At 35.2% G+C, this 27,548-nt stretch overlaps 1 protein-coding gene and 1 long non-coding RNA gene across 2 annotated transcripts in view; one reads left to right on the forward strand and one right to left on the reverse strand.

Annotated features, from left to right (window-relative positions):
- Positions 1–27,548, reverse strand: part of LOC149782311 (pleckstrin homology domain-containing family G member 5-like) — a 416,669-nt gene that overhangs the window by 372,929 nt on the left and 16,192 nt on the right. The gene's annotated exons all lie outside the window — the stretch shown is intronic.
- LOC149782314 (uncharacterized) overlaps positions 253–27,548 on the forward strand; it is a 69,334-nt gene continuing 42,038 nt past the window's right edge. Inside the window, exon 1 of the long non-coding RNA XR_016414326.1 lies at positions 253–451. This is a non-coding gene — a long non-coding RNA (uncharacterized LOC149782314). The remainder of the gene's footprint in view (positions 452–27,548) is intronic.

The raw sequence follows: 27,548 nt of genomic DNA on the forward strand, positions 1-27,548 counted from the left end.
TAGTCCCAAGTAAAGTTGAAATAGTAAAAGTATATTACACATTGTTGATAACTATAAATCAAAGAATAAGCATCCATCCAAATAAACAGAACATTTTACAAAAGACAAAACTATTGCCAACAAAAAATGTCCAACGTGTGTGATGTCACATTGTTTGATATGGTGCACAGTACCGGTTTGAGTAGAAACTTCACAACTAAACATTACATTGATGCGATATTTTTGTGAAAAGAAGATTACTGAATGCAGAAATCCACATATTTCCTGTAATGTATTGTGACTGGATATATACAGTATCTGATTTGGAACATTAGACTGTACAGAAGACGTAAACAAATCTCCGTTTGAGTCGGACTTGCATCACATATTTAGCTCATAAATATGTTGTGGTTGGATAAATTTCTGTCATTTTGGGAGACCAGTTTATGTCTACATTCTTCTGTGAACAAAGGTGAGTTTATTTACTTCAGTAAGTTCACATTTAAACCATACTTGTATATAGGGTGGATTCCATGCTACAGATATACCGGCCACCCATCCCCACCCCCACCCTCGTTATCATCAAAGCAATACCGGTAGTTTTACTTGTTGTTGTTCTTGCCTTGGGGTTTTGCCATTTTTCATGTTATGATATGCTATACATGACATAACAAAATGGTGGCCAAAAATGTTCAATGAAAACAAAAAATTGCAGAAGGTGGGGTTAAAAAAATTCCAGAAGGTGGGGTTAAAAAAGTTTTCCCATGATCACAGCCAATCAATAAAGAGAATACTGCACAATAATTTCATGGGCTTATTTGGACCAAACAAAGTTGCATAAGGTGATATGTTCACATGTATAAAATCAAAAATAGGACAGGTACATAATTTGTTTATACTGTTTCAACAGGTAGACATCAAAAGCCATTGTGATTAAGTTATTACCACAAATTCTCACCTATGTATTCCTACTTAAGCCTCATTCATCAGCAATGAATACTAAATCATTAATAACTCTGCAACGTAATCTTGACGTAATGAAGCAGGGATTGAAAACAAGATCACTGTAAGTTCATCCACCCAATCAGGCAAGCACTAAAAAGTTCCAGGTAATTTCTTACTCCGTCAGCGATTACACAAATTCAGATTAAGGTGACAATGTTAATGACCTAAATTTTGATTGTGTGAAAGGCTGCTTTATGCAACTTATTTTATAGCCCTTCCAACAGTTGCCCATTTAAACAGTTGAGTATCATGTGACACGACAGTAAAAAGCTTTCTCTTTGATGGAAGGCTGATTAAAGATTTAAGGTCTATATATCTTGGACAGAACAGTTAATTTTTATTTGCAACAGCAACCTGGTCTTGTTTTAATCAGTAAACCATCAATTTTATTGTGAGATACATACATGTGCTTCCACATTTTACAAGTAAAATACAGTTAAACCTGCATGTAGCAACCAATTTAGAGCATATTATTCCATACAGTGTTTTATAAACAGGTGGTCTTAATGTATGAAAATGTCTAGATATGGTACCTTAACTGATCTTGTCCCTAATACATAGGTTCGTGGTGCAGGTCTAACTTTAAGTAAACAAATTCCTCAAGTTATTATAATTTTTATTTTATTTAAAGCACATGAAATCATAATATTTGTAACTTTCAACATTTCGACTTTTACATCTTCATTACTTTCTAATATAATGGTAGACTATGATGGAATGTTCAAGGCCTGAGAGCAGCAATAAATTGAAATGTCAGGTGTTAATAGATGGTAAACATTCTTCAACAGGGCGGGCACCGAGGATCTATTGTATCGATAGCTGTCAACAAACCACAAGCACTCGACCAAGCATGAATCAAATTAATATCACTAAAAATCTTGACGTAGGCACAACAAAAATATCTATGTTTCCTATTGCACTGATTTCAAGATTAGAGTAGATGGGTCTTTATTCTTTAAAAAAATTATATATATTTAATGTGTTTTTCTTGTAATTTTTTGGGGGGGTTTTGTTTCGGAAGGGGGGGACATATGGGGAAAAAGTGCTAGATCAGCAGTGAAAAACAGGGACATACAGCTGACCAGAAACATATTTGTTTGATTTTCTCAAGAATGTTACTGAAGGTTTTCTAACACAGTTTAAGCCTGTATGTTATTTATGAGCTACAGAACATTTAAAGGTGCTGTCAAGTAGCTTATATATATATATATATATATATATATATATATATATATATATATATATATATATATATATATAGGCCACATATAGTGCCAACCAAATGTAAAGTTCAATACATGTAATAAAAAAAGTAAGAATTACATAAAATAAACTTTAGGAAGATAAACATGATTGGCAACATTATAAAATATGAAAGATGTCATAATGATGATATAAAATAAAGAATAAAGGTAAAAACATACAAAAGCCTGAAAACATTTGGTCAAACTTTATTTAAACTGCATTCCCTTGAAAGATTTTCTCCAAAAGTGCATCATTATAAAGCTTCTTCACTGATTTAATTTCAAAATACTTTTGTCTCATTGGATGGAAGTACACACAAGAATGTGTTCCACTGTCGATGCTGGACACTGGCATGATGTGGGCTCCGGACAAATTCACCCTTGAGGAGGTAACAAGCCCAAGTCAAAAATGTGTGTCCATTTACATGATTGGCACAATACTAGCTCGCATAATTTGCGATTAGTACTATAGGAGACATATGCCAATCACCAAGGGTCTGATGAGCTGAAGTTTGCACAGTTTTCATCCATCATATTTCGCTAAGTATGAATAACATAGCGTATATACTCACTTATAAGACAAATCAAACTGCTAACAACAAAATGAACACCCTCATCTTCCATAGCATAATGCTCCTGCAGATAAGGGTCTATGCTGTTTGTTCTAGTGATTATCCCTAACAAGCTGCACAGACCCAAATTATGATATAATGTGTAGGATTTGATGAATTAGAAAACAGTTTGGTAGTACAATGACAAGCTAATTACATTTGTCGAAGTTAAAGTGAGGGTATAGGTACTTCAACAGAGGCTTTCTAAATAGGAAGTTTTTCATGCACCCGTTAAAGTTCAAGTCTCTGACTGTATCAGATCAAGTTCAAGTCAAGGCTTTCTAAATAGGAAGTTTTAGAGTTAAATTTCAAGTCTCTGACTGTATCAGATCCAGCAGATTTACAAACTTCTTTCCACAAGAAATACATGATATAAGATACAAGCTGATCAACAAGGGCCATAACTCTGTCCAAAACAAAGCACATGACAAAACCTATGAAAGACACATCCAGGTCTTTGAAATAATGTTCACATCAGAATATTTTGCATGGTTCATGCTGATTACAAGCAACATCCTATGTAAAATACAAACCTACTATTGTATCAATTAACTTCCTGTAGGAATGGCTCTTGCTGCACCCTAAACCATTATAACAAGAAGTGTGTTATTCTAGCCCATATTTTACACTCTGCTGACCTGGGTTAAATTTTCTTTTTGATTTCATTTATCATGTACTGTTCATGCTCAAATGCCTTTCAATTCCACCCAATAAAATCTGCCTTCTAGGGAAGGACAGTGATAGTAGCATCTGACACAGATTTTATGGATGATGATTTCACTCAAAAGAAAAACTGGTTTTTATGAACTCATTACAGTAATTCTGGTTGCATATCCAATATGGTATGTTCTTTCTTAATTTTAGTGCTTACATTGGCCTGTAACAGGAACTAACATTTCATAGTCCAAGGTGCAGTTTATGTCTTGCATGATAATACATGTTTATGACAGTTTTTGGAAATTATAAAAAGCTTCACAGCTGAGAGAGATATATAATCGTTGATTACAGTCTGGTTTTTTCCCAGGAGACTTGATCATAGTTACTTAGAAGCTTATCAAACTATTCTTGCACATTTTACTTCATAACCATAGGCACTTTTAATAAATTATATTACTTAAGAAAACATTATAATGTGAGAAAATGCAACCATTTTCAAAGTAACCTGACAAAGTCTCATAATTATCATCCAGAATTGGCCAGATCCTTCTTTGGAATTTGTAGACTTGGCATTTAAAGAGGAAAGGAGATATTTGAATAACTTAATTCACTTTATACTTTTTTAAAAACAGTTGTCACTGCTTTGATATGTTCTATTACTGAAGTCTTTGAAAGAAAGGAATATCACACACATACACTTTAAGTTGCCTCATTTGAGCCCTGCATAGAGGTATGGGTGCCCTATAGTAAATTCATTTGGGCCATGCAAGGAGGTATGGGAGCCCTATAGTAATTTCATTCAGGCCCTGCACAGAGGTATGGGAGCCCTATAATAATTTCATTTAGGCCCTGCACAGAGGTATGGGAGCCCTATAGTAATTTCATTTAGGCCCTGCACAGAGGTATGGGAGCCCCACAGTAATCACCTTTTGTAACCGTATGTCTTTGTGTCCATTTGCACAAAGATACTGATCTGCTATAGCATAAAGAGCCTGCAAATTAGGGTCTGTGCTGTTTGCTCTACTGATTACTCATAACAAACTACACAGGCCCCGATCTTCTAGCACATAAGCAATAGCAGATCTGGGTCTGTGCAGTTTGTAGTTGGGCTCATCTAATAAGCAAGCATACACGGCATTCAAAATAGATTAGATACATCTTTCATGAGGATATAGTCAGTACTGCTGAGCTGACAGTAGGGGGAATAATTCAATTATACGAAAACACCGAATCACACAAAGGTGGCTCCAAATATATCATTCTCCTTTTATTAGAAATATGATGGATGCACTGTCAAAAAAGATCATTGGAAAAAATATCCTCTGGTTAACCACTGTTTGACAGATGTAAAATGTTTCTTTTTCTCAGATCAGCAGGTGTCTACATGTGGATTTTAGGGACAAAGACATATTAAGTAGATTCATATGAACAAATTGAAAATGTCTGAACTCTGGTGATTTAACTAAAGTGAAGTCATGGAAGATAATCTACATATGAAACGCCTTAATATACATATTTCTTTCCTGTGGGTGAGGCCATAATACTGGGAGATGGAAATTTATTCACACATATGGGTAGGAGCTGCAGTAGGCCAGTTGGACGACTATCAGATCTGGTTTGATATCTACTCAGGGCATCCCCTCAGTCAACTGATGAAGTGTGTCCTTGAGGCACACACATACACATACAAATGCACACACACACACACATATGTACAGAAGGCTTACATGTACATGGTATTCTGTATTTGGTTCAGAATGTAATACATCAATTTATATATCTTATGATCTGCTGATTAACTTTATATATCTTACAATCTGCTGATTAACTTTATCAAAATCCACCATAACATGCTGCAATATAAGGGAAATCACTCACTTAATCTGTAGGTTTAATCAAATAAAGCAATTTAACAAAATGAAAAGACACTGGTACACTACATTAAACAATTGATTTCATTCTTATGATTCAAAATAAAACCACTTTATATAAATGTATATATCAAAATGCATTCAGTTTTTTCCATCTGTGTGTGTGTGTTTGTGTGTATGTGTGCTAATTGGCACACATTAGCTTTAACAATTTTTTAGTCATATCACTATGATGTATGTAGTGTGGCAGCTTATAGTGATGTCTAGCACTGGGGCATATATCATGCTGCAGACATGAAGCATGATGTCCCACCCAGTCACATTATCCTGACACCAGGCCAACCAGTAATAACACTAACATCTTAATGCTGAGTGCCAAGCGAGGCAGCTGTTATTACCATTTTTGTCAGTCTTTGGTATGACTCAGCTGAGGATTGAACCCACAACCTCCCGCATCCGAGGCAGACGCTTTAACCACTAGGCCACCAGAGCGGCTTTTTCCCACAAATTGGGAAAATGCAACTGATAGTAATATTGTAACAACCCAAAAACTTCAAAATGATGGCAGCAAATATTATCCTAAATTTACCATTTAATACATCGTTCAAAATTCTATCTCAAAATTGAAATGGTTGAAATCTAAATAAAGATTAGCCTACCAAACTTTTATACTAATGTTCATGGTTACGACTGAACTTTGTCCACAGTATTTGCATGGATAGTGTTTCATTTTAATTTAGAAAAACAATACCAATGGAGTAAATTGAGACTGATCATAAATAATCATTGTCAAACACTGTTTCCAAATGCAAATACTTTTTTTTTTTTAAAAATCACTTGCACACTATGATACTATTCCATGGCATGAACTCCCAAAACCATTAGATCAGAAACAAATATGAACGTATTGAAAAAAAAAATGTGACCAATATCTTGAAAGGCATTTTTCATTGTTTCTACTGAAATGCATACACTACAGTGCTTTTATACTCACTACTACAGACAAGGAAGAACTATGGGATATGCAAGAAGGTATGCAGAGTTACCTCCCATCACAAATCGGTTTTCCAGTGACTTTGTTTCCATTATCAGATTTAAAGCGAGAAAGGAAAAGGATGACATGCAGATAAGATTATGTATATACTAATTATCAGCTTATGTGAATCATGTTATTACCTTAATAGGTGCTGATGCAGCCATAACACAAATAATACATATTTCAACGGATTATACACATTTGTCAGAAAATAATACACATCAAAAACATTATAATGCCAACAGTAATAGCAGACTGAAAGAACAAAAACCTGCAAAATTTGCAGGATGACAGTGAAAAAGTCTAAAAGCAAGCATCCAAGTTTGATAATTAAAAGACAACAATATATAAGATGCAAATATACTCTTTTTGTGATATATATATATATATATATATATATATATATATATATATATATATATATATATATATATATATATATATATATCGTTCTATTACATGCTATTGTCTACGTGGGTTCGAGTCCAGGATTCGGCCAATGTGGGTATGTGAGAAAGCTTGCCAGTAGCTTCTCGTGGGTCGGTGGTTCTTCTCGGGGTTTTCCTGGGTTCTTCCTCCACCATTAATACTGGCCGCCATGCATAGCCTATCGTGTGCTGAAAAATGGTGTTAAACCCCACAACAACAACAACAACAACATGCTATTGTAATGAAACTTTATTTACTGGATTTGATATGGTCTAGAATAGAGTTCAGTTCTTACTGATTTTTTAAATTTTTTGACATAAACAACTAATATTAGAGACATTGTATCTAAATCTAATGTTAACATAGTTCCTGACATTGTTTCAAAATCAGTGGCAGTTTTGGTAAACAACTTTTTTCAGCATTTTTTTATATTCTTTCTCAGAGTAAGAAATGTTAAGTTGAGCCAAGGTCACATCTGGATTACGTGATAATTTTCATTTAAAAAACTTCTGTTTCTTCTGGAAGGTGGAATTCTTGACCCCCATTGCAGAATCTGTTTTGTGTCTTAAGTTAGCCCTATACCTAATGTTTTGTATAGAAGTAATGAGTGGGCTTTAAACTTTTGACACATTGTGTTGTTGTGACCAGTTTGGGCTGAGATTTTATTTTCTTAAAATTATTGGATTTCAAGTGATTATTTTCCCTGAAAATACTAAAGTGCTCTAACTTAATTCTTGGACAAGGACATTTATTGAATTTTATACAGAATTAAAATACCGGAACAATATTTTCTGTAATTCAACAAGAGACTGTTGACACTGCAGCACTTCAAACGTTGCAACAGACATCATTGTCTTCAGGACCTTTTATTACTAGGACTTCTATTTTTTGATTCTTGGATTATTTTTGGATTTGATTTGTAAAACTGTAAGTTCTTCTTCTTTCATTTTTTACTTGATATTCTAGGGAAATAAATTATTTGTTAAATTTTACAACGCTTGTTGTCTTCACTTTTTTCCTGTTACTTTTTGTAAGAGCATAGACTCGTAACAGGAAAATTGGGGGCTCATCCATGAGATATAGAAAATTTGGCTCAAATGTTTCAGAAAACTATTTTTGGAAATTTAAATTCCCCTAGTTTCATAATTTTTTTTAAATTCCCAAGTATTATTCCACATTTTAGAAATCTTTAGTGAAATCAACAGGCTTTTTTACAATGTCATCAAAAGTGGAGATCTTTCTTTCAAATCCTACCCAGGAGCAGTTGGACTGTTTGAAAAAGGATGGATTGATTAAACTTGAAAGAAAATATGATCTTTCTGAGGCAAAAGCTTCTTTAATGAGGCAAGAAATAAAAAATATTTTGGTCCATTATTTGGTGGAAAAGAATGTTTTGGATAAAAGTATTTTGGTTTTGATCAGTAAGTCTGTATCAAACTCTGACATAAAAGTAAAGGAATTAAAATTAAAATACAAGATGGAATTAGAGTCAAGAAAGCTGGAACTTCAGAAAAAAAAATTAAGTAGAAAAACGAATGCAGTTGCAATTGGAAAAAGAGAAAGAACAAATGTTATTGGAGAAAGAGAAGAAACAGATACAAATGCAGTTACATAAAGAACATATGCAGTTACATAAAGAGGAGAAACAGATGCAAATGCAGTTACAATGAGAGAAAGAGGAGAGAGAGACAGATGCAAACGCAAATGCAAAGAGAGAAGGAAGAGAATAAAAGAAATAGAACTGGCAAGTAAAATGCATGTTCCCACTTCACATCCAAATTCAAATTTCGATGTTACTAAGAATATTAGGTCAGTGTCCCCTTTTAGAGAAAAAAGAAGTAGACAAATATTTTCCTCAGTTTGAAAAAATTGCTGACAATTTGATATGGCTAAGGGAGTATTGGACTCTATTATTACAATGTGTATTTACTGGTAATGCTAGTGATATTAACAATTCACTGTCACTACAGCAAAGTGCTGACCATGATCTGTTAAAGGAATGCATCTTAAAGGGTTATGAGTTGGTCCCTGAGGCTTATCTGCAAAAATTCTATAAAAAGGACAAACTCATGTCAAATTTGCAAGAGAAAGCTAGAACTTCAGAAAGATAAAGAAGAAAAACAAATGCAGTTGTCTGAAATTACACAAAGCACATTTGCATTGAATCTATACCCATGTCTGAAATGACACAAAGCACATTTACACAGAGGCTATGCCCATTTCTAAAATGACACAAAGCACATTTCCAATGAGGCTATGCCCATGTCTGAAATGACATAAATCACATTGACACGGAGTCTATACCAATGTCTAAAATGACACAAAGCACATTTCCAATGAGGCTATGTACATTTCTAAAATGACACAAAGCACATTTCCAATGAGGCTATGCCCATGTCTAAAATGACACAAAGCACATTTACACTGTGTCTATACCCATGTCTAAAATGACACAAAGCACATTTCCAATGAGGCTATGCCCATGTCTAAAATAACACAAAGCACATTTACACTGAGGCTATGCCCATGTCTAAAATGACACAAAGCACATTTACACTGAGGCTATGCCTATGTCTAAAATAACACAAAGCACATTTCCAATAAGGCTATGCCCATGTCTAAAATAACACAAAGCACATTTACACTGAGGCTATGCCCATTTCTAAAATGACACAAAGCACATTAAAAAATGAGGCTATGCAGATGTCTAATATGACACAAAGCACATTTCCAATGAGGCTATGCCCATGTCTAAAATGACACAAAGCACATTTACACTGAGGCTATACCCATGTCTAAAATGACAAAAGCACATTTACACTGAGGCTATGCACATGTCTAAAATGACACAAAGCACATTTACACTGAGGCTATGCAGATGTCTAAAATAACACAAAGCAAATTTCGAATGAGGCTATGCCCATGTCTAAAATAACACAAAGCACATTTCCAATCAGGCTATGCCCATTTCTAAAATGACACAAAGCACATTTCCAATGAGGCTATGCCCATGTCTAAAATGACACAAAGCACATTTAAACTGAGGCTATGCCCATTTCTAAAATGACACAAAGCACATTTCCAATGAGGCTATGCAGATGTCTAAAATGATACAAAGCACATTTCCAATGAGGTTATGCCCATTTTTAAAATGACACAAAGCACATTTCCAATGAGGCTATGCCCATGTCTACAATAACACAAAGCACATTTACACTGAGTCTATACCCATGTCTAAAATGACACAAAGCACATTTACACTGAGGCTATGCCCATGTCTAAAATAACACAAAGCACATTTACACTGAGGCTATGCCCATGAATAAAATAACACAAAGCACATTTCCAACGAGGCTATGCAGATGTCTAAAATGACACAAAGCACATTTCCAATGAGGCTATGCCCATGTCTAAAATAGCACAAAACATTTCCAATGAGGCTATGCCCATGTATAAAATAACACAAAGCACATTTACACTGAGTCTATACCCATGTCTAAAATGACACAAAGCACATTTACACTGAGTATATACCCATGCCTAAAATAACACAAAGCACATTTACACTGAGGCTATGCCCATGTATAAAATAACACAAAGCACATTTCCAATGAGGCTATGCAGATGTCTAAAATGACACAAAGCACATTTCCAATGAGGTTATGCCCATTTTTAAAATGACACAAAGCACATTTCCAATGAGGCTATGCCCATGTCTACAATAACACAAAGCACATTTACACTGAGGCTATGCCCATGTCTACAATAACACAAAGCACATTTACACTGAGTCTATACCCATGTCTAAAATGACACAAAGCACATTTACACTGAGGCTATGCCCATGTCTAAAATAACACAAAGCACATTTACACTGAGGCTATGCCCATGAATAAAATAACACAAAGCACATTTCCAATGAGGCTATGCAGATGTCTAAAATGACACAAAGCACATTTCCAATGAGGCTATGCCCATGTCTAAAATAGCACAAAACATTTCCAATGAGGCTATGCCCATGTCTACAATAACACAAAGCACATTTACACTGAGTCTATACCCATGTCTAAAATGACACAAAGCACATTTACACTGAGTATATACCCATGCCTAAAATAACACAAAGTACATTTACACTGAGGCTATGCCCATGTATAAAATAACACAAAGCACATTTCCAATGAGGCTATGCAGATGTCTAAAATGACATAAAGCACATTTCCAATGAGGTTATGCCCATTTTTAAAATGACACAAAGCACATTTCCAATGAGGCTATGCCCATGTCTAAAATAACACAAAGCACATTTACACTGAGGCTATGCCCATGAATAAAATAACACAAAGCACATTTCCAATGAGGCTATGCACATGTCTAAAATGACACAAAGCACATTAAAAAATGAGGCTATGCAGATGTCTAATATGACACAAAGCACATTTCCAATGAGGCTATGCCCATGTCTAAAATGACACAAAGCACATTTACACTGAGGCTATACCCATGTCTAAAATGACAAAAGCACATTTACACTGAGGCTATGCACATGTCTAAAATGACACAAAGCACATTTACACTGAGGCTATGCAGATGTCTAAAATAACACAAAGCAAATTTCGAATGAGGCTATGCCCATGTCTAAAATAACACAAAGCACATTTCCAATCAGGCTATGCCCATTTCTAAAATGACACAAAGCACATTTCCAATGAGGCTATGCCCATGTCTAAAATGACACAAAGCACATTTAAACTGAGGCTATGCCCATTTCTAAAATGACACAAAGCACATTTCCAATGAGGCTATGCAGATGTCTAAAATGATACAAAGCACATTTCCAATGAGGTTATGCCCATTTTTAAAATGACACAAAGCACATTTCCAATGAGGCTATGCCCATGTCTACAATAACACAAAGCACATTTACACTGAGTCTATACCCATGTCTAAAATGACACAAAGCACATTTACACTGAGGCTATGCCCATGTCTAAAATAACACAAAGCACATTTACACTGAGGCTATGCCCATGAATAAAATAACACAAAGCACATTTCCAACGAGGCTATGCAGATGTCTAAAATGACACAAAGCACATTTCCAATGAGGCTATGCCCATGTCTAAAATAGCACAAAACATTTCCAATGAGGCTATGCCCATGTATAAAATAACACAAAGCACATTTACACTGAGTCTATACCCATGTCTAAAATGACACAAAGCACATTTACACTGAGTATATACCCATGCCTAAAATAACACAAAGCACATTTACACTGAGGCTATGCCCATGTATAAAATAACACAAAGCACATTTCCAATGAGGCTATGCAGATGTCTAAAATGACACAAAGCACATTTCCAATGAGGTTATGCCCATTTTTAAAATGACACAAAGCACATTTCCAATGAGGCTATGCCCATGTCTACAATAACACAAAGCACATTTACACTGAGGCTATGCCCATGTCTACAATAACACAAAGCACATTTACACTGAGTCTATACCCATGTCTAAAATGACACAAAGCACATTTACACTGAGGCTATGCCCATGTCTAAAATAACACAAAGCACATTTACACTGAGGCTATGCCCATGAATAAAATAACACAAAGCACATTTCCAATGAGGCTATGCAGATGTCTAAAATGACACAAAGCACATTTCCAATGAGGCTATGCCCATGTCTAAAATAGCACAAAACATTTCCAATGAGGCTATGCCCATGTCTACAATAACACAAAGCACATTTACACTGAGTCTATACCCATGTCTAAAATGACACAAAGCACATTTACACTGAGTATATACCCATGCCTAAAATAACACAAAGTACATTTACACTGAGGCTATGCCCATGTATAAAATAACACAAAGCACATTTCCAATGAGGCTATGCAGATGTCTAAAATGACATAAAGCACATTTCCAATGAGGTTATGCCCATTTTTAAAATGACACAAAGCACATTTCCAATGAGGCTATGCCCATGTCTAAAATAACACAAAGCACATTTACACTGAGGCTATGCCCATGAATAAAATAACACAAAGCACATTTCCAATGAGGCTATGCAGATGTCTAAAATGACACAAAGCACATTTCCAATGAGGCTATGCCCATGTCTAAAATAGCAGAAAACATTTCCAATGAGGCTATGCCCATGTATAAAATAACACAAAGCACATTTACACTGAGTCTATACCCATGTCTAAAATGACACAAAGCACATTTACACTGAGTATATACCCATGCCTAAAATAACACAAAGTACATTTACACTGAGGCTATGCCCATGTATAAAATAACACAAAGCACATTTCCAATGAGGCTATGCAGATGTCTAAAATAGCACAAAACACATTTCCAATGAGGCTATTCCCATGTATAAAATAACACAAAGCACATTTCCAGTGAGGCTATACCCATGTCTAAAATGACACAAAACACATTTACACTGAGGCTATGCCCATGTCTAAAAGTACACAAAGCACATTTCCAAGGAGGTTATGCCCATTTCTAAAATGACACAAAGCACATTTCAAATGAGGCTATGTCCATTTCTGAAATGACACAAAGCATATTTCCAATGAGGCTATGCACATGTCTAAAATGACACAAAGCACATTTCCAATGAGGCTATGCCCATGTCTAAAATGACACAAAGCACATTTCCAATCAGGCTATGCCCATTTCTAAAATGACATGACACAAATCACATTTCCAATGAGGCTATGCACATGTCTAAAATGACACAAAGCACATTTCCAATGCGGCTATGCCCATGTCTAAAATGACACAAAGCACATTTACACTGAGTCTATACCCATGTCTAAAAGTACACAAAGCACATTTCCAAGGAGGTTATGCCCATTTCTAAAATGACACAAAGCACATTTCAAATGAGGCTATGTCCATTTCTGAAATGACACAAAGCATATTTCCAGTGAGGCTATGCACATGTCTAAAATGACACAAAGCACATTTCCAATGAGGCTATGCCCATGTCTACAATAACACAAAGCACATTTCCAATGAGGCTATGTCCATGTCTAAAATGACACAAAGCACATTGCCAATGAGGCTATGCCCATGTCTAAAATAACACAAAGCACATTTCCAATGAGTCTAGGCCCATTTTTAAAATGACACAAAGCACATTTCCAATGAGGCTATGCCCATTTCTAAAATGACACAAAGCACATTTCCAATAAGGCCATGCCCATGTCTAAAATGACACAAAGCACATTTCCAATGAGGCTATGCACATGTCTAAAATAACACAAAGCACATTTCCAATGAGGCTATGCCCATGTCTAAAATGACACAAAGCACATTTCCAATGAGGCTATGCCCATGTCTAAAATGACACAAAGCACATTTCCAATGAGGCTATGCCCATGTCTAAAATGACACAAAGCACACATTTCCAATGAGGCTATGCCCATGTCTAAAATGACACAAAGCACATTTCCAATGAGGCTATGCCCACGTCTAAAATGACACAAAGCACATTTCAAATGAGGCTATGTCCATTTCTAAAATGACACAAATCACATTTCCAATGAGGCTATGCACATGTCTAAAATGACACAAAGCACATTTCCAATGAGGCTATGCCCATGTCTAAAATGACACAAAGCACATTTACACTGAGTTTATACCCATGTCTAAAATGACACAAAGCACATTTACAATGAGGCTATGCCCATGTCTAAAATGACACAAAACACATTTACACTGTGTCTATACCCAAGTCTAAAATAACACAAAGCAAATTTCCAATGAGGTTATGCCCATGTCTAAAATAACACAAAGCACATTTCCAATGAGGCTATGCCCATGTCTAAAATGACACAAAGCACATTTCCAATGAGGCTATGCCCATGTCTAAAATGACACAAAGAACATTTCCAATGAGGCTATGCCCATGTCTAAAATGACACAAAGCACATTTCCAATGAGGCTATGCAGATGTGTAAAATGACACAAAGCACATTTCCAATGAGGCTATGCCCATTTCTAAAATGACACAAAGCACATTTCCAATGAGGCTATGCCCATGTCTAAAATGACACAAAGCACATTTCCAATGAGGCTATGCCCACGTCTAAAATAGCACAAAGCACATTTCCAATGAGGTTATGCTCATTTCTAAAATGACACAAAGCACATTTCCAATAAGGCTATGCCCATTTCTAAAATAACACAAAGCACATTTACACCGAGTCTATACCCATGTCTAAAATGACACAAAGCACATTTACACTGAGGCTATGCCCATGTCTAAAATGACACAAAGCACATTTACACTGAGGCTATGCCCATGTCTAAAATGACACAAAGTACATTTCTACTGAGGTTATGCCCATTTCTAAAATGACACAAAGCACATTTCCAATGAGGCTATGCCCATGTCTAAAATAACATAAAGCACATTTTACACTGAGTCTATACCCATGTCTAAAATGACACAAAACACATTTACACTGAGGCTATGCCCACGTCTAGAATAACACAAAGCACATTTCCAATGAGGTTATGCCCATGTTTAAAATGACACAAAGCACATTTCCAATGAGGCTATGCCCATGTCTACAATAACACAAAGCACATTTACACTGAGTCTATACCCATGTCTAAAATGACACAAAGCACATTTACATTGAGGCTATGCCCATGTCTAAAATAACATAAAGCACATTTACACTGAGGCTATGCCCATGTATAAAATAACACAAAGCACATTTCCAATGAGGCTATGCAGATGTCTAAAATGACACAAAGCACATTTCCAATGAGGCTATGCCCATGTCTAAAATAGCACAAAACACATTTCCAATGAGGCTATGCCCATGTATAAAATAACACAAAGCACATTTACACTGAGTCTATACCCATGTCTAAAATGACACAAAGCACATTTACACTGAGTATATACCCATGCCTAAAATAACACAAAGCACATTTACACTGAGGCTATGCCCATGTATAAAATAACACAAAGCACATTTCCAATGAGGCTATGCAGATGTCTAAAATGACACAAAGCACATTTCCAATGAGGCTATGCCCATGTCTAAAATAGCACAAAACACATTTCCAATGAGGCTATGCCCATGTATAAAATAACACAAAGCACATTTCCAGTGAGGCTATACCCATGTCTAAAATGACACAAAACACATTTACATTGAGGCTATGCCCATGTCTAAAAGTACACAAAGCACATTTCCGAGGAGGTTATGCCCATTTCTAAAATGACACAAAGCACATTTCAAATGAGGCTATGTCCATTTCTGAAATGACACAAAGCACATTTCCAATGAGGCTATGCCGATGTCTAAAATGACACAAAGCACATTTCCAATGAGGCTATGCCCATGTCTAAAATGACACAAGGCACATTTCCAATGAGGCTATGTCCATTTCTAAAATGACACAAAGCACATTTCCAATGAGGCTATGCCCATGTCTAAAATGACACAAAGCACATTTCCAATGAGGCTATGCCCATGTCTAAAATAACATAAAGCACATTTACACTGAGTCTATACCCATGTCTAAAATGACACAAAGCACATTTACACTGAGGCTATGCCCACGTCTAGAATAACACAAAGCACATTTACACTGAGGCTATGCCCATGTCTAGAATGACACAAAGCACATTTCCAATGAGGCTATGCCCATGTCTAAAATGACACAAAGCACATTTTCAATGAGGCTATGCCCATGTCTAAAATGACACAAAGCACATTTCCAATGAGGCTATGCCCATGTCTAAAATGACACAAAGCACATTTCCAATGAGGCTATGCCCATGTCTAAAATGACACAAATCACATTTACACTGAGGCTATGCGGATGTCTAAAATGACACAAAACACATTTCCAATGAAGCTATGACCTTGTCTAAAATGACACAAAGCACATTAACAAATGAGGCTATGCCCATGTCTAAAATAACACAAAGCACATTTACACTGAGGCTATGCAGATGTCTAAAATGACACAAAGCACATTTCCAATGAGGCTATGACCTTGTCTAAAATGACACAAAGCACATTAACAAAGAGGCTATGCCCATGTCTAAAATGACACAAAGCACATTAACAAAAGAGGCTATGACCTTGTAAGAAACAACTTGCTAATTCTTTTTTCTAAATCAGGAATTGTAATAACTTCATTGGGCAGACTGTTCCAAACTCTGAGACCATCAAATTTAAAAGAAACCTAGTACCATACCTTGTAATCTGCACCTCTGGTACTGTTGCCAAATTTTAATGTCTGAGATTAATTAGAGATGCAGTTTTTTCATGTGACCAGATTACTCAGGCAATTAGGTGTTACAGGATATGTACATCCATCTTACATGTACATTGTACTATGAATTAAAGAAAATGCAAATTCATCATTATGAGTATTGGAATATGGATTACAGAACATACAAGTCCATCTATATGTTTTCTGAAGAATGAATTGCATGGCAAGAACAGCCATCAACATGTACTCTTTACTATGAATTGCACGGCATGCAAGTCTGTCAAAATATATCCACTTTCAAATGAAGGACATACATTTCCATCTACATAAAAACTTCCAGAATGAACTACAGGACATGCAAGTCCAACTACATGTACACAGCACCATGAAGTCCATCTACATATACACTGTATTATGAATTCAAAAACATGAAAATTACCCTTCATGTACTCTGTACATGTATTACAGAAGATACAAGTACATCTCCATGCCCATGTACAGTGTACTGTGAATTACTGGACATGGAACTCCATCTACATGTACACTGTACTATATTATAATCATAGGACATGAGTCCATCTAAATGTACACTGTAACATGAAATCATTTTAGCCATTTTGTCAAAATAAATGACATTTTATACATTTCAATGGAAATTCCATATGCTGAGTAGTTATTAGCATAGTAATCCCCATCAAAATCTAAACATTTTTCAACATATTCAAAGTTGTGGCTCATAGAGAATCAAAATAGAACCCAAATTTTACTTATCAAGGGGCTGCACACTCTCCAGGTACTCTTAGACAAAACCTAATTAACTCCCTTTCTATTCAGGCGAGGTCACACACAACATCTGAAGGAAAAGACAGGTAAGGCCAGAACAGATCAGGAGATTCCCAAAATTTGATCAAGACTTTTGACCTCAAAAGTGGGAGGATTTTCATGAACACAAATTTTAACATTTAACTGAATGCATTTTTTTTATACTAAATCTCATCAAGTCAGTCTTTTCACAATAACTTGTCACCATTCGTATTCTTCTAATATGTACCACAAGCTTTTATAGCATTTCTTAGACCATTGCTGGATAACACTAATGCTGTCCTCAGAATTCTTGATCTTGTCACTTACAAAATGATATACCAATACTGGATACAGTACTTACAAAATCATATACCAATACTGGATACAGTACTTAAAAAATGATATACCAATACTGGATACAGTACTTACAAAATGATATACCAATACTGGATACAGTACTTACAAAATGATATACCAATACTGGATACAGTACTTACAAAATGATATACCAATACTGGATACAGTACTTACAAAATTATATACCAATACTGCATACAGTACTTGCAAAATGATATACCAATACTGGATACAGTACTTACAAAATGATATACCAATACTGGATACAGTACTTACAAAATTATATACCAATGCTGGATACAGTACTTACAAAATGATATACCAATACTGGATACAGTACTTACAAAATGATATACCAATACTGGATACAGTACTTACAAAATGATATACCAATACTGCATACAGTACTTGCAAAATGATATACCAATACTGGATACAGTACTTACAAAATGACATACCAATACTGGATACAGTACTTACAAAATGATATACCAATACTGGATACAGTACTTACAAAATTATATACCAATACTGCATACAGTACTTGCAAAATGATATACCAATACTGGATACAGTACTTACAAAATGACATACCAATACTGGATACAGTACTTACAAAATGACATACCAATACTGGATACAGTACTTACAAAATGATATACCAATACTGGATACAGTACTTACAAAATGATATACCAATACTGGATACAGGTTTCTTCTAATGCTCGGATGAGGGGTCCGTTACTAGGTTTTGTGGCAATTGATTTAAATACATACATTCTCAAGAGTGCTGATCTGTCAATAGGCGCATCTCTCCAATGTCACTGGCATACTCTTATAAAGACAGAAGAATGGAGAGACACAGGGATTCCTATAATTACCCTAATCTTGCCTGGACAGACAGAAGAATGAGGGGACAAAGGGATTCTTATCTACCCTATGTGTACTGAGCAGACAGAAAAATGGAGGGACAGAGGGATTCATATATACCCTAGTCATTCTAGACAGACAGAAGAATGGAGGGACACAGGGATTTTTATATAACCTATGTCTACTAGACAGACACAAGATTGGAGAGAAACAGGGATTCTTATATACCCTAGACTTGCTGGACTGTCACAGAAGAAAGGAGGGACACTGGAATTCCAATATACCCTATACGTGCTGGACAGACTGTCAAGAATGGAGGGACATGGGGATTCCAATATGCCCAATGTGTGCTGGACAGAGATTAAAATGGAGGGACACAGGGATTCCTATATACACTATGTATGCTGGAGAGACAGAATAATGGAGAGACACAGGGATTCCAATATGCCCTTTGTGTGCTGGACAGAGAGATTAGAATGGAGGGACAGAGGAATTCCTATATACCCTATGTGTGCTGGACAGACAGAAGAATGGAGGGACATGGGAATACCTATATACCTTGGTCTCTAAAGAAAATGATATAAATGGTCTCTAACTTGAACTCATTTTTTGCTCTTCTATCAGAGCAAGGTTGAGTCAAAATTCTGATAGACTACTTACATTCTACATAGCCAGGACATGACAAAACAGGAGTGATTTATTCAGATCATGCATTCCCTACTTAGGTCCAATAAATACAATTTATGTCCAGTAAATAAAATGTATGTCCAGTAAATAAAATTTATGTAAAATTTATGCACAGTAAATAAAATGCACTATTTTTTACTGAGTCATCTTGACTTAGAAATTTTAAGTTTATAAATGTAAATGAAGGTAATTTTAAAGAAATGTACTTTGATGAAATCAGTCAATATAAATATGTGAGCTGTGATAAATTCTGATGGTAGGCAGATAAATCAGTGATATCTGTCGACAGAGACCTTAAAATATCTATTAAAAAAATGTAAAGGTAAACAGCAATCAATCATTAGTCTCCAAAACCAACTTTTAAGTCTGTTTGAAACCACTGGTTATAAGATCTAGATGGATGTACATGTGATAAAAATGGGTGGGCAGTGTAAGTGAGACCTGATTTTTCTAAACCCTGTTACACCCATACTAAACCACAAGTGGGAGTTTTCATCAAATGCTTGAAGTAAGTGTTTTCAATTCACTGTCCTAAGACATGCAATGACCATGATTTGTTTGGTACTGTTAGTCATGATATGCACTGTTTCATCCAGCGTCTGGTACACTTAGTTCTGTATACTGACAGCAAATTATTTGTGAATCACTCCTCTAAGTCATATTTTAGTAGGTTTGACCATTACAGAAAACAAATTTTAGACTCTTCAAGTTTTGGTTACTCACATGATGTTTTAAGTATTTAAATTAGTGTAAGTTTGGTTTGGTTTTGGGTCTCTATGACATAGAAAATCTTTTAATGTTACATGGAAGCAATATTAGTCAGTGCTGTAAATGCCTGAGTACACAACACAGTAGCCTATCAAAAGATCTGATGACAGGCTTCAAACCTGCACCTTTTTATTCAGGAGCCAAGTGCTTTAACAGCTGTCATTTTGGTTCCAGGTGTAATAATATTAATAATAATAATAATAATAATAATGACCTTATTTAAAGATGGTAACACAATTAATTAAGAACTAATCTACCTTGAGGCCCTCATACAAAGGAATTTATTTATTTTAGCTTCATCTCTGAAGCCATTGGATATATTGGGTTTGGAAGAAGGAAACAGAGTGGGCATTTCTAATCTCAACTGGAATACTATTCCAGAGCAAAGTTCCAGAGTATTGGAAACTTTTTTTAAAATAATTCCATATTTGGTTTGGGAATTTTATACTGTTTAGTAGACATTCTAAGAAAGGGTATCAGAAATTTATGTCCGTAAAAGGAACAAGATCAATGCTGAGAAATGGTATCATCGTCAATAAATCTGTATTTATATATACAAATTAAAAAAATTTAAGGCCCCTGCATACTGCATAATGCACCTGACCAGTTTCACTAAACTTTACATTTGTCTTCATGTTGAGATTTTACACTATCATATGATATTTCTGATAATATATAAACTGGTTTTTTTTAGAAGTACATATAATACAATATTTTGTTATAGAATTATACACCTTGGACACTTTTCATTCTTGAAAAACAATTTTAGAAACTCCTAAAAAATAGATAAATAAAAACAATTCATAGATAGCATAAGCAATTAAGACAGTATTAATCAGTTCTCTTTGATGCCTGTTTTATGTTCATGGAAAACCCTAAATCCAAGCCAACCAACAGCAAAACTATTTAAGAATATAAACTAATGAAGAAACCTGGATATGGTTAGGGGTTTGTGCTGAACATTTGAAACCAGTGACAAAACCAAAAAAAAGAAGGCAGGGGCCCCGAGTGACCGAGTGGTCTAAAGCACTGTCCGTTACGGATCACTACCATCTCACCTCTGTCTGCGTGGGTTCGAGTCTTGGATTCAGCCATCGTGGGTATGTGAGAAAGCTTGCCAGTAGCTTCTCGTGGGTCGGTGGTTCTTTCTGGGGTTTTCCCGGGTTCTTCCTCCACCATTAATACTGGCCACCATGTATAGCCTATCATGTGCTGAAAAATGGTGTTAAACCCTACAACAACAACAACAAAAAAAGAAGGCCATGATCTGCAAGCACATGCTATTGCAGAAAAGCACCAAGAGCACAAGAAAATACACAGTGGCATACTGCAATTCTCGACAAATTCGTCCACCAAGATATTCATAAATTTCTTTGCCAATTTAAATTTAGTCTCTGCTGTCATGAGACATACAAAGCACAGAGGTGCATACGTTGTTTTGGACAGATTTTCAATGCTGAGAAAGACTCTTCCTATATGTTTTGTTAAACCCTGCCAACATCATTTCTTTTAACACCAAAGTATACCATTTTAACTGTATAATGGGTAACCTGCAACTGACCTATTTAATCAACTTCAAATGTTTGGGCTTTATTCAACTGATCTTTTTGATAATGTATGTCATCCATTCAAACAAATTAAGCAACCCACCATGGTTTAGGTGCTTGCCCATAGTTTAAAAAAATTAAAGCAATTATATTATTAGGGTAATCACTGTGGGTATTTGGCTACTGGGTACATTGTATCAAACAATGAAAAACCATGTATGAAAACAGACTGACACAGTTTTTGAAACATAAAGAAAGCAAACACCAAATCTACAAATAGAATTCTTTGTTTGCAAAAGAAAGCACTAAAACAGTATCATGTAAGTCAGTTCTTGGTTGGCACGGATTGATATAATGCAACCTGATTTTCCAAGCCCACTTCTGACCAGCAACGAACTTGCCATGTATAACACTAAACAAAACTGACGATAGAGATATTCTTTACTGACAACAGAAATATTCTTTTTCTTGAGAAGATATTCTGAAGAAAAATGTCATTTTCATTAGCAAATAAATTAAACAGACTCAGGGACAAAAGTAATAATTTTGCAATCTCTACGTTTTCATATTGACGATATTATGTTGACCTTTCTTAACTTACTAAGATTTAAAGTTAAGTATGTAATGTTAAACCTTGAAATGACCGACCCTTTAACTGAAAAGAACCGTAGTACCTTTCAAATAATCCGTATTAAAATTATGAGTTTTTTAAAAAGAACCGTAGTACCTTTTAAATAATCCATATTAAAATTATGAGTTTTTTAAAAAGAACCGTAGTACCTTTCAAATAATCCGTATTAAAATTATGAGTTTTTTAAAAAGAACCGTAGTACCTTTCAAATAATCCGTATTAAAATTATGAGTTTTTTAAAAAGAACCGTAGTACCTTTTAAATAATCCGTATTAAAATTATGAGTTTTTTAAAAAGAACCGTAGTACCTTTCAAATAATCCGTATTAAAATTATGAGTTTTTTAACAAAAAGCACCGTAGTACCTTTCAAATAATCCGAATTAAAATTATGAGTTTTTTAAAAAGAACCGTAGTACCTTTCAAATAATCCGTATTAAAATTATGAGTTTTTTAAAAAGAACCGTAGTACCTTTCAAATAATCCGTATTAAAATTATGAGTTTTTTAACAAAAAGCACCGTAGTACCTTTCAAATAATCCGTATTAAAATTATGAGTTTTTTAAAAAGAACCGTAGTACCTTTCAAATAATCCGTATTAAAATTATGAGTTTTTTAAAAAGAACCGTAGTACCTTTCAAATAATCCGTATTAAAATTATGAGTTTTTTAACAAAAAGCACCGTAGTACCTTTCAAATAATCCGAATTAAAATTATGAGTTTTTTAATAAAAAGCACCGTAGTACCTTTCAAATAATCCGAATTAAAATTATGAGTTTTTTAAAAAGAACCGTAGTACCTTTCAAATAATCCGTATTAAAATTATGAGTTTTTTAAAAAGAACCGTAGTACCTTTCAAATAATCCGTATTAAAATTATGAGTTTTTTAACAAAAAGCACCGTAGTACCTTTCAAATAATCCGTATTAAAATTATGAGTTTTTTAACAAAAAGCATAGCATATCCTGGGCATCATGTTTAGGTCTCCAACATTTTCTTGTGGCTGTGCCCTTGTACCTTTCACGATCGTAAAATACATAATGCTGTGCCCTTGTACCTTTCACGATGGTAAAATACATAATGCTGTGCCCTTGTACCTTTCACGATCGTAAAATACATAATGCTGTGCCCTTGTACCTTTCACGATGGTAAAATACATAATGCTGTGCCCTTGTACCTTTCACGATGGTAAAATACATAATGCTGTGCCTTGGTGACTTTCAGGATGGCAAAGTTCTCATGACTGTGCCATGGTGCCTTTCAGGATGGTAAAAGTTTAATGGATGTTCCCTGATGCCTCTCAGGATGGTAAAATTTGAATGGCTGTGGCCGTATGCCCCTTTCAGCATGGTAAATTCTTAAGGCTGTGCTCTTGTGCATTTTAGCATAGTAAAATTTGAAAGTGTACTCATAATGATAGGCAGCATATAAAAAAGGTACACACAAATAACTTAATTGTTTGCAAGCTTGTGTACTGGATCTAAGTTATAAGACAAGTCCACTAAGTCACTGAGACTACTGATTTTATGAATCCTGGTTATGCGCCAAGCTTATCATAGATCAGGATTACCTCATGCTTTTATAATATTACTTAAGCAAGTGAAGAACTGTTTCCATCTTCACTAGCTAAATGTCATGAATCGACTTTCTTCTACACCAAACATTGGCATATATAACCTGCTGAAACAAGCTAGTGGAAACTGCATCTACCATTCTGCTATCTGACTGGATGCCAATGAAATAAACTGCAGCAATCAGATTGATCGTTCTAGTTACTTTCGATGGCAATGAGGAATGGAGTATCATTTGATGGATGGAGTAAAAATAAAGAAGAAAAAGCTGACATTCTTGGGATTTCATTAAATACAGAAACAATATATTGGTGGCTATATGTTCTCCAGTCTAATAAAAACAAAAACTCCATGGCCTGCAATGTACATAAGCGATCAAGTTTCATCAGTCTCATGGAATGAAACGAAAATCACTTTCAGGACCTACCCATCTTTGGCATCGAATAAAAATTAATTTGTTCAAATTTGAACACTGATCCTACATGATCAAGACAAGGGTATCACATAATCTGAACATACTCGTAAATAAGCAAATACACCTGTAATTGCTTCTCTGCTACACAGTCATATTTTCAATGTTCAACTTACAAAGCATTGTTCTGAAGTTGATTGCCTGCACTATTTTTGGCCTATATATTATGCACTGCTGTTACATGCAAGAAATCCAATAGACGCCGCTAAAAAAAAGCACTAAAAATATCTCCTCGATCCGCTAAGGTGTAAATAGGGTTAACATATCGAAACTTTGACTAAAGAAGATGGAACATAGCAGGTAATTGTAGGATGGATCGATGAACAGAAAAAAGCCATGCTCTAAGTGTAGTGTTTCTTAAACATATTACTGATTGTCACATATGTAAAATGATCTTTGGAAAAAAGGTGTATTTTTGGACAAGATAATTTAAAAGCAAACTATATGTGTCATGATATAATAGATTTAATTTCACTTTCAGGAATGAAATTATTGTATCCTTGTGCCACTCCTTGCCTTTAAAACTAATGTATTTGTTATCAGTCAAAGTAAATTGATTTTCTAATCACAATTGAAATTTCTTTTCTTCCTATAAAAGATTAACTTTGTTCTAAAGCAGTTTGTGCTTAACATCTCCTTTATTTACCTAATGCACAAGTTGACTCTTGAGATTGTTGACCAATGGGTTACAGTGACCTTGATCAGATCCTGCTATGCAGCAAAAACCATTCTTGTTCAACCTACCTTTGACCTTTCACCTCAGGAAAAAACAAATCTACCCTATATAATTGCTTATAAGATGAATCCATCTGCAAACTACATAGACCATGATCTGCCATCACATAATGTGCTGGAAGATCTGGGTCCATGCAGTTTATTAGGAGTAATCAGTAGAACAAACAACACAGACCCTGATAGACAGGTACATTATGCCATGGCAGATTAGGATCTTATAAACGGGTATATACAGTAGAGGCTTCCCTGTGATGCAAGCCATCCATAAAGTTTGGTAAAGGAACTGACTAGAACACGAAGCCCATTTTTCTTCTAGATACAATGAAAGAGACCTTGCATCATTAATGACCCCCAAAATCAGTAGGACTCTTCCTTACATTCAGTGAATGCCCTCAACACTTTGCTTTGGTATGTGGTCTAACACTATGTTATTATGCAAAAATCAATTTTAGTTACCTTGACTTTTGACCTTTACAGTCAAAAGATGAAAGATTTCTTTCTCACCAAGTTTGAACCATCCACAAACTTAAATAAAGGTTATTAGTCGGGAACTTAAATTTTTGTGCAGAAACAATTTTTTCATTTCTTAGTCAGTAGTGTGACATTTGACCTTGAACTCCATAATCAATGGCTTCTTCCTTACCTGAGGCCCGAGGTGGCAGAGTATTCTAAGGCACTCTGTAAAGGTTTACAGAGTATTGACATGTCACCTCTAGTGTGGGTCTGAGTAACAGGCTCAGCTAACATGGTATGCTACAAACATTGTGACTTCCCCTGGGTTGGTGGTTTCCTGGTGTTTTCAAAGGTTACTTCCTTCACAAATTATACTTACCACTGTGTATACCCTGGTATCCTGTGCTGGCAAAGTGTGTTAAAACCCATAATACCTGACCCAACTTCCTTACTTGAAGTCAAAGCCATCCACAACACTTGGTCCATGTATGTGTAGCAGAATAATATCAATGTACAGAAGCCATTCTTTTTTTCTTTCTTACACAATGACCTTCACTTTTCACTTTTTACCCTAACATTAATAGCTTTCTTCCATACACCAAATGCAAGCTCTTTAAAAGGTGTGGCACCAGCAGAAGTGGAGAACTCAAGTTATTGTTCAGAAACAGAACAGGAGCCGAGAGATGGATAGAGATATCAATACCATATACAACAAATAGTGGCGTATATAAAAAGAGTTGTTCAATACATACCTACAAAGTTTAGCTTATCTGCCTTTTTGAGAGTTAAACTGTGTGGTATAAACAATGTTTGAATTGCAAAAATATCTTCAAATAATGACATGAACATTAATGCTCCAGGCTGAATGAATAATTTAAATTTTTGAGACCTCCTTAAATCTCTGAATTGTTTTAATTACTAACCATGTTTATCTATACCATCCCACAAATTCTAAGTCAAATATTCAGTGTAGGTGGATCATCAATTTTCTCAGGCAACACAAGTTTCCACTAACATCTTTTGTAGACACAAGGTAATTTATGTAATAGTTTAATCTTGCACATTTCTTTGCCTCAACGCTGAGGGATCATGGCAATGCCATGAGCAAACTAATGTTAAAATTAAAAATTGTACATACCTGTCATTTTTACTGGTACATATTTGAAATAAAAGATACTGTGTCCACACAAACTGACAAATGTCCATGTGAAAGAGTGAAATCAGACACAAATTGTGGAAGGTACCCACAGGGTATAATTATTGACTGATTGCCCCACTGATTTGGCCTGGCTGATTACAGGTAGGGGCTCCCAATAGGGAAAACCATTCAAGCTAGAAATTTAAACTGACAATTTGTTTATGTACTGACTACCGTAAACAACTAACGTAATGATACTCTGTGACATGCATTGGGAATACATATATAGCTACATAATGTTCCATTGCCCCACTCTACCCCACCCACCCCATTGCAATATACACTTATTCTAGAACTTAAACCTCAGGGGGAAATTCCTCTTGCCAACTGAAAAAAGGTGGGAGTTTTCTAAATA

The sequence above is a fragment of the Sinohyriopsis cumingii genome, chromosome 15 (genome assembly GCF_028554795.1).
Source record: "Sinohyriopsis cumingii isolate HCF-2022 chromosome 15, ASM2855479v2, whole genome shotgun sequence".
In the NCBI taxonomy this organism is placed as follows: Eukaryota; Metazoa; Mollusca; class Bivalvia; order Unionida; family Unionidae; genus Sinohyriopsis; species Sinohyriopsis cumingii.